Source organism: Phyllostomus discolor, chromosome 3 (assembly GCF_004126475.2).
Source record: "Phyllostomus discolor isolate MPI-MPIP mPhyDis1 chromosome 3, mPhyDis1.pri.v3, whole genome shotgun sequence".
In the NCBI taxonomy this organism is placed as follows: Eukaryota; Metazoa; Chordata; class Mammalia; order Chiroptera; family Phyllostomidae; genus Phyllostomus; species Phyllostomus discolor.
Genome location: NC_040905.2, coordinates 195,775,395 through 195,790,533, shown reverse-complemented (window position 1 = coordinate 195,790,533; position 15,139 = coordinate 195,775,395). Strand labels below are relative to the sequence as shown.

The window sequence follows — 15,139 nt, the reverse complement described above, 5'->3', positions numbered from 1 at the left end:
TCCTGTTCTGCCACCGGAATTCCCCTCACTTACCGCTTGGGGTTTTCCTTCCCTCTTCCTTTTCTCTCACTCCGTTTCCTCTCCTCTTTTTGGCAGGTTCCTCTCAATTGAACAGTTTCTCAGTTTTTTTTTTTTACCACTCATCTCCAAGGGTCGAGTGTGAGTGAAGAATAGTTTCAGGGTATTTACTTTCCCTGGTTTAGCCCCATTGAATAATCTTCCCCTTTCCTTATTCTCCTGCTGTATCCGAGTCCTGTTCTCTTTAGGGATAAGCTTGAACTGGAGTTAAAGAAGGGATTACTAGTCCCTTGGTTCTAATTGACATTTAACCATCAATTGAAACCAGCCCAGATTGTACTAGTCATTTCATATCTGTCTTTGTGCGTTGCCAGGAGATAGAGAAGAACCAGAGGAGGGAAAAGGAATGAATGAGTGTGTGGGTGGTAAAGCAATAACCTTTGGCATCATGGGGTAGGGCCCTGGTGCTCTGGGCGCTCTCTCAGAAATGCTGACCTCGGCAGTCAGGGAGGGCACCAGGACTCGGCATCACCCACAGCGCTACTGGTGGACCGTGTTCTTTGCGAAACAGTGGGCTGGGGACTCTAATTTTTATAATTCTTAGTTTCATGGTAATGGTATTTTTCAGAGCTCGACCCATTTGAATGGCTGTTCTACCAATCTACAGATTTAATCTCATTATAGTGCGTTCTCTAAACGCCTGAGAGTTAAAGAGAGCGAGTGATGTGTTGGTTTCACTGTGTTCTGGGTTGGCATCAGAGCCAGCCAGCGAGGGCGCTGTGTCATGTTTTAGGGGCCGTCCTTTGAGAACAGTGGTGTTCTCCCAGAGCGTGGAAAGGGGTTCTGAAGGACCTGTGACGTAGCACTTCTCAGAAACAGGAAACAAAGAAACAGGTGACCTGACTTTTATCTTCAACTGTCTGATAAACCTCCAAGTGTTTGACAGATGAGATTCAACTTGGTTACAGGGGAGCACCTGGGGCCCCTGGATGGGTTTTCTGTCATGAGCTAATAATATATATTTAAAGTCCCAGGCAAGTATGTTGCCCAGTGTCTGAATTTTTATTCCTGAATAGATTGGAGATTAACATCTGTGGTTTCTAGCTCAAGGATATTGTACGTAAACACACCAATCTTATACCTGATGTGGATTTTGATGCCATTAAGGAGACGTGGCAGCAGCCAAGTGTGATGATCTCTGCCCTCTTTTTCTCGGTTGCCTTGGTCTTTTTGCCTCATGTCGAAAGGTCGTAGCGAATGTTAACTTTCCCCCTCTAAACGCCCATGACTGTAAATGGTAATGTGTTTTAAGGTAGGTGGTTTTAGCCCCTGTCTTATTTTCCTGGTTCCCTCACTTCCACTGCTCTGGTTCCCAAGACTCGAAATTGAGGCCATATGTGTGTCAACACGGAGAAGCCCTGACTGGCCCTCTTGTTCTCCCCTCCCCAGATATTAATGCGAGAGAGAAACGGCAGTACTGGGGACGGCCGCCGGTGAACATTCTTGTGTTATTTCTGCCCGTTATTCCCCTGCAGGCTCCTTATGACATCTGCTCGTATTTTGGTTCGGTGCTTTGCATTTTTCACAGGCAAAGGCAACACTTTCCCATAAAGTCGTAAGTCTCTGAAAACATTGTATGTGAATATATGGATATGCTGCGTGCGTGATTTTGATTTTGATTGTTTTAAAATGGGGTTTCCCTGCACAAAGGTTAACCCAGAATTAGACATCAACTGCAACCGACCCGCCTATGTGTCCACCTGCATATGTTAACCCTTTTTCTTAATTGAGAACTAACAAATAAATGTGTAAATGTGAACAATAAAGCAATGACAATTTGAAAATTAAAACATTATAAATCATGTAGTAACTTGGGAGCCATAATAAAACCACTATTAATACTTATAAGTATCAACTCTTTTCCTCCTATTTATACATAAAATTTGTATAGGCATAAAACCATGCAACTTTTTACCAACTAGAAATATTAGTGGTTAAAATTTTGGGTATATGTTTCTTTATATATTCAAATACATAGATATGTTCAGTATTATTGCCTTTGAGTTTTTAGTAACTTTTCTTATAAAAGTGTGATATATATATCACATTTTTATATGTATATATGTGTATGTGTATGTGTATATACACACACACACACACATACCAGAATCTCTGGAAGAGATAAAAATCATAAATCAAAAAGTTGACAGAAAATAATCATTTTAAACTAGTTCTTCCAAGTATGTACACAGGTCTGTAAACCCACACTTTTAAAAAAATAAAAATGACACTAGAGTGGACCCTGCTTTGGTGTGTTTGCATGTACCCAGCGTTCTTGCACCCACATAGGCATTAGTGAATCTGTTTTGGTCTGGATCTCCTTTTACTGATCTCGCTGTGTCCTGAGTCTGAGGAGGTCCACCACCAGTTCAGGGGCATTTTCGGTCCATTATTTCTCTGAAAGACATTTTACTCCTGTTTTGTCGGTTCGCTGGTTCCGGGTCTCCCTGCGACATCTTTGAGACTTTTTCACTGTCGTTCCTGCCTGGGAACCTCACTTCCCAATTTCCACCTCTGTGCCTCTGTCCTCCATTCTGTGTAGCGTCTTTGCAGCGAGGGTCCTGTTCACTGATTTTTCTCATCGGTTGCACTTAATCAGCGATTTAACTCACTCGTCCTGTTTCTCATTTGAAACACCATGTTTTTCTTTCCTAGAAACTCAGTTTGGATCTCTTTCAAAGTTGTGTGGTCATTTTTAATATGTCATACTCTTTTTAAATTCCTCACCTGAGGATATGTCTCTTGATTTTAGAGAGAGAGGAGGGCTGTGGGGCGAGGGGAGAAGAGAGAGAGAGAGAGAGAGAGAGAGAGAGAGAATATCCATGTGAAAGAGAAACATAGATCTGTTGTCTCTTGTATATGTTCAGACTGGGGATCGAACCTGCAACCTAGGTGTTCCAGCCAGGGATTGAACCCACAATCTTTTGGTGTATGGGAGGAGGCTGCAACTAACTTAGCCACCCTGGTAAGGCAATATATCATACCTTTAACATATTCTCTTTCATTGTTACACATACTAAACATTTTTATCTTATAGTCTGTATCTGATCATTCTATCTGTAGACTTTGATTCTGTTATTTGTTGTTTTTGATGACACTTTTATGTGTTGCCTTGCTTCCTCGTGTGTTTTGTGATATTTTTTTCTTTTATGTGAGCTTGAGTTTCTAGGAAATTTTTTTCTTCTGGGACTTCTTTGAGAGCTTAAGGTGAATTATTTCAGGAAGCACTTCTGTTTGCTTAATACTGGATGCCTCAGCTTCAGATTTTTTTGCTGGCCCACAGCCCTGGTGTGAATTCAGGCCCCAGATCTATGAAGGGCAAGGATCTGGATATAAACTCTCAGGGGAGACGCTTCCCTACCTACATCCGAGTCTGAGACAGTCGAGTTTCCTCACCCTCTCCCTGTGTGACCTGGGTCAGCATTTTCCCCCCTAGTTCACCTGTTGAGGGTTTTGACCTGCCTTCCTTTCACTTTCTACTTGATTTCTGCCTGTAAAAGTTAAAGGTAGAAGTCACCTGGCATTGCGATACAACCGATTGCTAAGTTCAGTGTTCTTTTACCTCCGTTGATTTCCTGACATATTTTGGTTTCTCAGGAAGGTTCATGACTTTTTTGGCCAACTTGACTAAGCATTTACAAAGGTTAGGGGTGTGTGTGTGCTTCCCTATGTTTACACACGCCCCGCGGCTTTAGGTGTTTCTGTATAGGGAAGGTAATTTGTCCTCAGCGTCTCTGGGGTGGAAGTCCACAGTATAACTTCTTAACAGTAGGGCATATTTCATCCTCAGGATAAATTTTGTTTACTTCCTTCCTCGGAACCTTTTGCTTTCAATTTCTCTGTCACACAGGATGACTTTCTATAGCTATCTTGGCGTAGGTTGCTGATTATTTCCTCAGGATGAATATCCTGAAGCAAAATTGCTGGCTATGCTTGTTTGACTTTGGATAGATATTGCTAGAGATGCCCTGAAGGATTGGGATGATGGCTCGATCCTGGAACTCCCAATCCCAGCACTTAAAGGTGCCACACTTCAGTAACGCCGAGTGCTACAAATTTAAACACGTCATCAGTATGTTGAGGGAAATGGCATTTAATTTTTAAAATCCAGATTTCTTTGATCATTCAAGAAGAAAACGTCAAACACAACTTTTTCTCAACGCTAATTGACCATTTGCATTTTTCTTATACATTTTCCATTCATATTTGTCAATCATTTTTTCTATTATAAGACTCATGTGTAGGCTTATTGTAAGTTGTTTCAACTATACATTTAATACACATAGTCTTTTTAAAACTTAATGTATTAATGGCTTTTCTTATGACGTAAAACATTTTTCTAGTGCGCATTTCCATATATGTGTCTGGGCAAAAGTAGTTTTACAGTTGTGAGTATGCAAAACCCAGAGTTAGTGCTTGTATTTTTAATAATTATTGTATTATCGTCCATGCAAACAAATGTAAACCTACTTTTGCCCACTGCTTATATATATATATAAACTTTAAAGGTTTGGTCACCTTTATCAGTCTTGAAGGTTTTTGCTTTGTCATTATGCTAAAGTAGCCGCCCCTCAGTTTAGGACAATCTTCTATTATGTTAAATCTTCTATTATGTTTTCTTTTAGGTTTCTTAAGGCTTAATTTTTCATGGACTGTATTCACATGATGCAAAAAGATCTGTCTCTCACCTTACATCACTGTGAATTTATTACTCATGTTGGTTTGCCTGTGTGCCTGTTTGGAAGTGTGATTTGGGTAAAGCCAAATCATTTGGGGATTTTTTTCATGCTGAGGCTGTGACCTTTGAGCATGGAACTGGCACGGTGTGGGGTTCGTCATGTAGGTGTTTGTGCGGGCAGTGGTGAGCCCGGGGACGGAGCCGGAGAGTGTGCTCGGAAAGACAGAGAGCTGGCTATGGTGCTTGGCCGTCATAGGGTCATCCTTCCACCACTGCGTGCATGTGTGTTTTCCTCATGACCCCTGGGAATAGAATTTATGGGACTTACTAAGGAAGGCTCTTGCATGGTCAGGGTGTGTAGTGAGTTGAGAAAGTGGGGAGGAATTTATATTAACAGTACTTAACTTTTTAAAAATTAAATTTAATTAATTGATTTTTTTTTTGAGAGAGAGAGGGGAAGGGAGGGAGAAAGAAAGGGAGAGAAACATCGATGTGAGAGAGAAACACCCATTAGTTGCCTCTTGTATGTGCCCTGAGTGGGGATCGAACCTGCAACCCAGGCATGTGCCCTGACCTTTCACGTTGCAGAGTGACGCTCAATGAACTGAGCTATCCCAGTCAGGGCTGTATTACCAGCACTTTATTTCCTGTGTGGTGCAACCATCTGTGGTCAGTGGGTGAACAAAGATTCACTGGTTAGGAAAAAAGTTGTGTTTAAATATTTTGTACTTTTGGGTAAACAAATTCTTTAACTCCTTTTTTATTTCTAGTGGCTTTGGGTCTACGTTAATTATGACTTTTGTTATTCAACAAGCTTTTATTGAGGATTGTTTATATGCCAGGCACAAATGAGCATTAGGATAAAAAGATAATTCCAGCCCTGACTTTGACCTCAAGGAGTTCAAAGTCCAGTAGCTGCCTCACAAAAGAATAGAGTTTAGTGGGATGAATATTATCTCTACGTGCCAGGTGCAGAGATGATGGCAGACGGGAGGGCGACTTCCTGCTGATGGTGGCGTGTATGGGTGACTGAGAAGGAGATATCTGAGACTGGATAATGAAAGATGGAAAGAGAGAGAGCTCTGTAGAGCTGCGGATAGGCAGCTATCCGGAAGACGGAAGTGGAAGAGGGCATCTCATTCAGTGAGAATAGAGCATGAAAGTGCACAATGTGACACTCGAATGACTAGAAGCTCCCAGTAGGTTGGTTGGGAAACAAGGGAAGGCGTGCTCGTGCAGGGGGCAGAAGCCAGGTCCTGGGAGGGCCCGGGGAGAATGCAAAGAAATCTGAAGTTTGTTTCCTCCCTCTCAATTCCTGACAGTTGATAGGGTTTCTACCATTTTTGTCAGATCATTATGGGAGGTTAAATTGGAGAGGGACAGAAACATGAAATAAGATTAGCGATAGAGACCCCTGCAATTGTCCTGGGGAGATGACGTGAACTAAGTACGTGACCGTGGTGGCCAGCAGAGAGAGAACGGATTTGAATCTGTTGGGAAGTGTGTAGTCAACGGGCTTTAGTGACATGCTCAGTGTAGGAAAATAATAAGTTGGACATGGCATATGTTTTGAATTGGACGTTGTTCAATGAAACACAGATCATTCTCTAGAATGGAAATGCATATTTAAGAATCATCAGTCTGCAAGTGTCTGTGGAATCCATTGGTACAGATCAGACGGCCTAGGCGAGTGAGCAGAAGTGGAGTAGAAAAGGACTAAGCTGAAAGTGCAGGGAGCACCGGCATCTCCAGCTCCTCAGAGGACGAGGATTGTGCAAAAATGCCTGAGAAAGAGCAGAGAGTTGGATAAGAACCAAGGGAGCATGCTGTCACGAGTAGGGAAAGTTTAAAGAGACAGTGATTAACAATGTACAATGCCGCTAAAGGGTCAAGGAAGATAAGGACAGAGAAACGTCCTTATTTAGAGGAAAGTGAGCTTTTCTCAAAATTTCAAATTGTGAGGCAGAAGTCATGTGCATCATATAAGGATGCTAAAGAAGTGAGCCCAAACTGTATTCTTGGCCTTAGAAAGAGAGAGAGAGAGAGAGAGAGAGAGAGAGGGGCTGGGGGAGGCGACAAGGAGGGGGGAAGTAGGAGAAGTAGTAGTTGGGGTCAAGGGAGTATATTTTTCTGTTTTCTTTTTAAAATAAGATTTATAGCATGTTTTTATTTGGAGGGCCGGGAACTGAGGAGAGAACAAAGCTGAAGGTACAGAAGAGGAAGAACTGAATGAAGCAAACTTGAGTTGAAAACTAGATATAGCCAGTGGGGGAGTAGGGTGAGAGAAATGTCTTGCAGAGCCTGTGTCCACCAGAATTGGTGGCTGTTCCTGTCATTGGCAGATACAGTTTTTCAAGGCAAGTGTTTCACAACTCTGTATGGTGTAACAACCTGTGGCCACTGTCCACTGGGTGTATGATAAGCCTTCATCTTACGTCTTCACGGAACAATTATTTGGTTGTTTTCCCCTAAGTCTGAATTGTCGGGGTAAACTCTGTAGAAATAATGAACATGACTTTGATACTACTCATAGTGTAAGAGTGTTATGTGTTGATTGGCACAGTGGTCAAAGAATGTGAGGGGGACGCCCCCCAAGTGGAAATTATTTATAGAAAATTGTGTATTTATTCTTACATGTTTAAACTTCAGTTACCTGCAACGTACTCTCCGTGTGATGCAGTACACCTATTGAGAAGTTTTTTTCATTGCACAAAACAGTTTTTGAACTCGTTGATTTGGATACTACTTAGTGCTTCTGCTGTGTTTTTTTGTCCCACTTCTTCCACATTGACAAAACATTTCCCTTTGAGGATTTTTTTTTATTTGGGGAGACAGAAAAAACAGTCACTTGGGGCAATCTTGGGTAAATAGGGAGGGTAGGGCAGGGGATCATGCTGTTTTTTGGTCAAAAACTGCTGAACATTCAGTGTGGTGTGGACAGATGCACTTATAAATCATCCATCATGAGATGGGCAAATGCATTGAAGGAGTCTTAAAAAAAATTCACTGAAGCCGAATGCAGCCTCTCACAACAACACCAGCTGGTACAATGATACAGATGGGTTCCTAGAATGCTCACTTGGGTGTGTGGAGGAGGAAGTCTGTACTACAAGGGGCCCATCTTCCAAAAGATAATACTGTTTTTTCTTTGGGTCCCCTCTTGTATGTAAATAAATTCAATGCTTTTGGATTATTACTGCTTAGCCCAATTCTAGTTTCCATTGCACACTTGTTTCTGTGCGCCAGAAGAACCTGAAGTGCAATCAAAAGTTTTGGGGGATAGTTACTAGGGTATGTGGCTCCAGCACCTTGCCTCCACTTCCATAGATGTTTGGTTAGTTACCATGCGCCAGTGTGTGGGATGGCACTCTTGCAAAGGAAGGAATCTCTTGACTCTACCGTGTTGCATTGGCATTTGGGTGACTCTGCCCATTCTGTGAGTGCTGCTACCACTTTTCAGTCCCTGTACCCCAAATAATAGTTTACCTTACTCCACTCCCCCACCTCCCGAACAGAAGGAAGTTTTCCTTCCATGTAGGAAAACTCCTTAATGCCTCCTCAGAGATGACTACATGTTTATACAAATAGCCTTTCTCTTTCCATTTGCAGTATCGTCTGTCAAGCAAATTGCACTAGGTTTCCCCACAGGGGAGGCTCTCCATGATCTGTCTGCCACCCTGCTGGTCTCACTCTTGCCAGCCTTCATCTGAACAGGCCCCAGAGACGCCGCTGTGCACCTATTTAGTCTCCTACCTTGGTGTGTTCTGGCTTGCCTATGGAACTCAGGGGTTGGGGCAGCCATAGTCTGTCTTTCTCTGTTTGAGAATGGATCTCTGTGGTTTGAATACATTCTTATGGACTCCACAGAATTTAGGGATTCCCATTCTAAATGGGCTTCAGGTGACCTGCCTGGATTCCTGGAGTTCCTGCCCTGGATATGCAAATTAGGCTTCCTGTAGCCAACACTTTCGTACTTTAAAGAGAAGTCACACACCCCTAGTACTTTAGACTTTGGGTGGACCCATCTTACTGGAGCCTGACCCTTATATTCCTCTTCTATTGACAGTTTTAATTGCTTTGTTCCTGCCTTAGCAGGAAAAATCCCATCTGTGTTTATGGCTTTAGATCCTCTGGTTTATGATTTGATTAGGGATAAGGGAATGCCCACCTATCCAGTTCTCCAAAGGTGAAGGATATAGCCTTACATCCATCCTCACTATTTTCTTATTGTTAGTTTATATCAGGTGAGACTCTTTTCCAATTTTAAAGATAAGCTCTTCCTGAAATATGTTCCCACTTGCTTCTAGTTTTGGGTGTTTAGCTTTGGTGTCAAAGCTAGTGACAGTGAATATTGTCCAGTAAAATGAAATTTGTTTATTTTGCCCTGAGCTAACTACAATACATACAAAGGATGAGGCAAAAGTAAGTTTACAGTTGTCATTATGTGAAACAGAATTTATTCTTCTATTGTTTATTAATTATTGTGTTATTTTCCAAACGAACAGCTGTAAACCTACTTTGCCCCACCCTGTATGTATTGCAATGATTTACTGTTTAGGGTACAGGTTGAGGTGGTTTGGCCATAAGTTTGAAAATTGATTTCTTAAGGGAGTTTTACAAGAAAAGTATAATAGATGAATGTACCATTAAAACTTGATACTTTTTGAGGAATATGACTTACGAGAGCCCAGCATTTCCATGTGTTTGAGTCTAGGATTTGAATTAGAAAACCCACAGTGGACAAAAAGACTTACGGTTAGCATATTCTACCTGTCTTAGTGTATACGTTGTTCTAGACGCATTTAGTTATAGTTTATTCTGACTCCAAAATGACAGAACTCCCTGGAGACCACGTTTTGTAGAGGGAAATGATATTACTTCCATTTTAAGTGAAAAGTAACCAACCTTTTTCCACCTCACAATTTCTGTGGACGGTGTGCCAGCATTACCCAGCGCTGCGGTGATGGAAACGTTTTGTTTTTTTGCGCTGTGTACATACGGTGTGCGACTCTCATATCGGACAGTGCAGGCCTAGATTTTGGAGTTAAAACCATCCGCCACTTACTAGGTATTTAGCTCTTGACTGATCTCAGGGGGCTTATTCTTTTCAGCAGGCACAGCTCCTCACTCAGGCACATTAGCCCGGCAAGCAGCGCAGCAGCATTTGCTAGATTCCGGTCCTCCCCCTTCCTCGTAGTCATGTGTCCTCCTGCAGTGAGCAAGGGCTGACACCTTCCACAAGGATGGTCCTCCCTCAGTCCCCGGGGACTCCTGAAGCTATGCAGCCTGACTGCTGGAACAGGAAAACCCTGGTCCCACTTCCCAAGGCAGTCTTCCAGTCAACGTGGGATCCCTTTCTCTCCCAAGTTACAAATCAACGCTGAGAGACGTGGCTGGTGACAAGGAAATTCTTCATGTTAGAATCTTCCCTGTACCCAGACCTTCTAAAGGTGGACTTCTGTTCTCCCTTAGTCAGAAGGCCCTGAACCAGCCAGTGGGTTATTTATTATGCTTTCTGATGTATGAAAACACTTCTTTGCACGGAACTTCTGCAAGGGCTGGGAGAAAGGGAGCATATTGGGTCACAGTCTGGTTGTTTCTGAGAGCAGAGCTGCGCGGCACAGGGCTGCTTGCACTGCCCTCGTCCAGCCCTGCTCCCCACTCGGCAAAAAGAGGCAGAGGGGGAGAGGTCTGAACGCTTGCTCTTCTAACTTTTCCTTTCCAGCCAGCAGCACATGCATTTGACGCCGCTTTAAACTGGGCTTTATCTTCGCTGTACTTAATAGACACTACTCCCGGTTCTTATAAATGGCTGGCTGTTATTCTTGGTGTCAGAGCCATTCTGAGTTTAGTCTTTCTGTTTGTCTTTATGTGTGTTTTAACTGGAAGTTGGGTGGGGAAATACGAAGGGCTGATGTCATCTTTATTCAGAAGTCAGTACATGACCATTTGCAAGATTCACGATTTAATTACAGCTTTCTTCTTCTCCTCCTTCTTCTTCCTCTTCTTCTTCTTCTTCTTCTTCTTCTTCTTTCTTCTTTCTTCTTTCTTCTTCATTCTTCTTCTTTTTTTCCATCACAGCTTTGATTCTAAGGAAATGTCTCTGGGTTGAACTGACTGACTTTAGAGTTTCACACTTTTCTAGACTTCCGTGCATTTTTGAGAGTATTGATACAGTCACACTGAGAATCATGTAAAGCAAAGGAATTATCTTTTGATGGAACAGATTTCATTTCTAAATAATGGAAAGCCTAATCCGTGCTCACATCTGTCCTCCTTTTAAATTTATAATTTAAAAACCTAAAAAAAGCCCCTCTTTATGAATGAGATACTGACTTTCCAGTACAGCCATCCTATAATCTTTGGCTCATGAACAGGAAATGAATTGAAGAAGCCTCAGACCCGTGGGTCAGTCCTTTCCTTCAAGGACAGCTTGCCCTTTATTAGCTTTGTCGAAACTAAAGCTGTTGCTTTTGGCAAACGCCGTCTGCCATTCAGCTGGGCGGCGTCAAATAGCTTCCCTCCGCAGATTAATTCATACGATGATGTTGTGGGTACATTCTGCAGCTCTCTTATTCTTGTGGACACATATTGGGATGGAATCTCGTTCAAAAATAACATGTTCTCCGTAGCTTCACTAAGTGTGTTATTTTAATGTCCGAGGTTTCTAAGTGGTAACGCCAGACCTCAGACCTCCTCCTCACGGGTCTGTGGAGTTGCAGTTTGTCTGGAACATCGTGTGTCTCTCGTAAGTGACACATGAACAGGATCTCAGGTTCAGGTGTGCATATGAGGCAGTATTTGTGAAATGACCACCACAGCAAGTCTAGTTAACATCCACCACCACAAATAGTTATGATATTTTTGTAATGAGAACTTCTAAGACCAATTCTCTGAGCAAATTCCACATACGCAATACAGTATTAACTATAGCCACCATGCTGTACATCATAGCCACAGTTAAATCATTCAAAAGCTCCTTCCTAAGAACATTTCTGGCAACCCTCATAATTGGATAAGTGGAGTGGCTCTCAATTTGGATTACAGTCTAATTTATTTTGGTTTTTTAAAGAAAATGCTAAATTTACTTTTCATGTCTGGTATCAAAAGCACACAAAGGTTTTTTTTTTTTTAAATTAACAGCAATGAACACTTCAGACACTTATCAGAGACTTTAGTGATGAATTACCTACTTTCCAGTTGTGTCAAAGGAGATAACTGGCTATTAAGCTACTGGGTGGTTCTCAAAGTGTAGTGCCCGGACCAGCAGCACCAGGGTGGCTTGAGGACTGGTTAGTGAGTACTGATGCTCAGGTCCACCCCAGACTACGGAACAGAAACTCGGCAGTGCGGGGCCCAGTCATCTGTACTGGAACAAGCGCTCCCACACAGCGAATTCTGGGCACTGCAGGGGGCAGATTTGGAACCGCTGGTGTGACGCAGTAGTTAACATGTCTGGCTTTCAACCTAGGCTCCCTTGGGGCGTTTGTGAAAATACAGGTTCTTGGTGCCCACCTGCACAGTCTGATTCCATAGGGCCCAGCAGTCAGTGGCCCTGCTGTCACCTGCATAGTGTTTTCTGTGCGTTTGTCACACGTGGCCTTTATTGTGTTGAGGTTACATTCCTTCTTTTCCTAATTTGTTGATAGTTGTTATCGTGAAAGCATGTTGAATTTTGTCAAATGCTTTTTCTGCATCTATTGGGAGGATCGTATAATTTTTATTCTTCATTGATATGATGCATCATGCTTATTGATTTGCACATGTTGAACTTCCCTTGCATTCCAGACATAAATCCCACTTGTTCAGGGTGTAGGATCCCTTCAGTGCTGTTGAACTTGGTTTACTAGATTTTTGTTGAGCATTTTTGCATCTGTGTTCATCAGGGGTATTGGCCTGTGGTTTTCTTTTGTCACCGTGTCCTTGTCTGGCTCTGGTATCAGGGTAGCGCTGGCCTCGTAAAATGAGTTTGCGAGTGTTCCCTCCTCTTCAATGTTTTTTGAAGAGTTGGAAAAGCATTGCCATCATCCCTCCTTAAGTGTTTGGTAGAATTCGCCCGTGAAACGATCTGGTCCGAGTCTTTCTTATCTCGGGAGGTTTTAGATGACTGCTTCAATCTCATATTTGCTGTGTTTACATTTTCTGTTTCTGTTTCAGTTTGGGTACATTGTGCATATCTAGGAATTTGCCCATTTCTTCTAGATTATCCAATTTGCTGGTGTATATTTGTTCATAGTCATGACTCCTGTTCATTTATCACTTTCTGTAACCTGGTTGAAACCTGTTTGGAAATGGATGAGGCGGTGAAATATCTGCCCTTTACCTTGACCTGAGCTTTTTGCTTGGAGACTCTTTCCCAGCTCCGGGTCAGTGTCTCCTTATGTCTTCCTCCATACGATGGATGCATTAAAATCCTCAGTAGCCTGGCTGTGAAAGAGTTAACGTTTCCCATTACCAGGCACTGACATAGGCAGTAGGGGAAATCTGGTTCATTTTGTTTCAAAATACACCAGACCTCGAATAAGTACAAACAGCTGCAGGGCAGGACTGGAGCCAAAAGAAACCAGTGTGGTGCTAGGAACTCCAGCAGAGAGGAGTTCATGTAACAGGGATCTGAGATCAGGCTCCGAAATGAAACCATCAGGCCCCAGCAGGAGAAGGGTCCTTGCTTGTCACCCTAGTCACCTCCAAAGCCACCACCCAAAGAAACTGGGTGGTTCTTTGGAGAAGTGGCCCTTTGCTTTTTCCTGCAGTGGATTGAGCATGCCACATTCGGCTTCTTGGAGCCCAGAACTCCAGTAGTACGAAGTGGAGAATTCTTGGAATATAAAGGATTTATAGATATGCTGCCTGCTTATTTGGCTTAAAACAGCAATCACATGAAGCCCGGCCCTACCACACACTCCTTGCTTTTCAAGCCTCAGGAAATTCCTGGTAGAAACTGGATCCACCGAATCTGTTGGGCTGTTTCTTCTTCTCTCAGATTTTTTAGGTAATATCAGGTTAGCAAAACTTGTTTTTTTCTTCTGATTCTTTTTATGCCAGAATCGCCTTTCTAATATTCTAATGCCTTACCATGGCTTTGGGGTGGCCACATAATCCCTTTTCACACTACTTGGAAGTTTGCTGCACGACAGCCTCCCATCCCTCCATGTTTGGGCTCCCACCCTGGGGTTTTCTGGACATGCAGGACAGCATCCTGCAAGCTAACAGTTAGGTGGTGGGAAGGCAAGTGGTGGCTCACAGCTGTTTTTAGGGCTCCAGCCTTGTCTCAGGCAAGGGAGCTGTGTGGCTACGTTGTGGTTTTACTCTCTCTTCCCAGTTTATAAAAAGGCTTCTTTCTTTTCCATTTTTTTTTTGCTGCTTTTGTGATAAACAGCTTCACCAATCATTTTTAAAAGGTACCTCCCCTGTTATGTTTAAAATCTTTGATAAAAAGAAAACAGGCATTAGAAGACCATTCACCAAAGCTAGGGAAGGGCCCCTTTTTTATGTTTTCGTAGTTAGTGACTAAATCATCGGGGATGGAGAAGAGTCATTTCATTCCCTTGGCTTCCCATTCCCAATTTCTTCTCCAGGGATGATACTGCTTGAGACGGTATTCACAGCATTGTTGATATTAATGAATGAGGCCAGCCCTTTCTTGCTGACCTCTCAAGCTGGCAAAAGCGTGTATGTGAATCCTCGGGCAACTGTGGTGTTTGCATAGCCACAACCAGCCGGGAATAATTCATCCTCTAGCACAATACTAGTCTTCTTTAGATTTCCCTCTGTACTCACGGTTTTAAAGAAGTCTGTTTTAAAGAGATATTGCCCCGAGGGACTCCACGGAGGAAAAGTGGTGTATATATTGGGAGCAGGAAAGGAAAGGAGAGGAAATGAAGGGCCTCATTATTTTTCCCATGGCAGAGCAGATACTAGGATTGTGTTTAACAGGTATTTTTTTCCCTTCAGAACTTCGGGCAGGATGTACAAGTCTAGACTGACGATGTCCACTGATTTTTTTTTTTTAAAGCTAACTTATCTCCAGTTTAGTTAGCGATTAGTGAAGGAAACTAGTTTTCTTATTTGGCTCTTGAATTTTGAAAATAAACAAAACGTTTGTAGTTTTTTTTTTTTTTTTTTTTTACGTTTGTAGTTTTGAAGAGCATGCCATGGGCCAAACAACATCTGGAAGAGATTATTTTCACTGTAGGCAGAAGAAATTCCGTAATCCACCATCTTCAAAGAATGTGGTACCTTTTCCCAGTTCCCTTCTGTCCTGGGAGCAGAAGAAACAGATGGCAGGGCCTCCTGCCTCTTCCTTGGTTTTACTGAATGCAAACGTCTCTCTCTGATGCTGTAATATTTCTTTAGCTTTGGAAACTACGGTAGAACTCGGTG

The 15,139-nt window shown here is 42.6% G+C and overlaps 1 protein-coding gene across 3 annotated transcripts in view; it reads left to right on the top strand.

Annotated features, from left to right (window-relative positions):
- The window catches only part of LPAR1 (lysophosphatidic acid receptor 1), a 136,774-nt gene that overhangs the window by 26,355 nt on the left and 95,280 nt on the right, over positions 1-15,139 (top strand). The window lies entirely within an intron of this gene.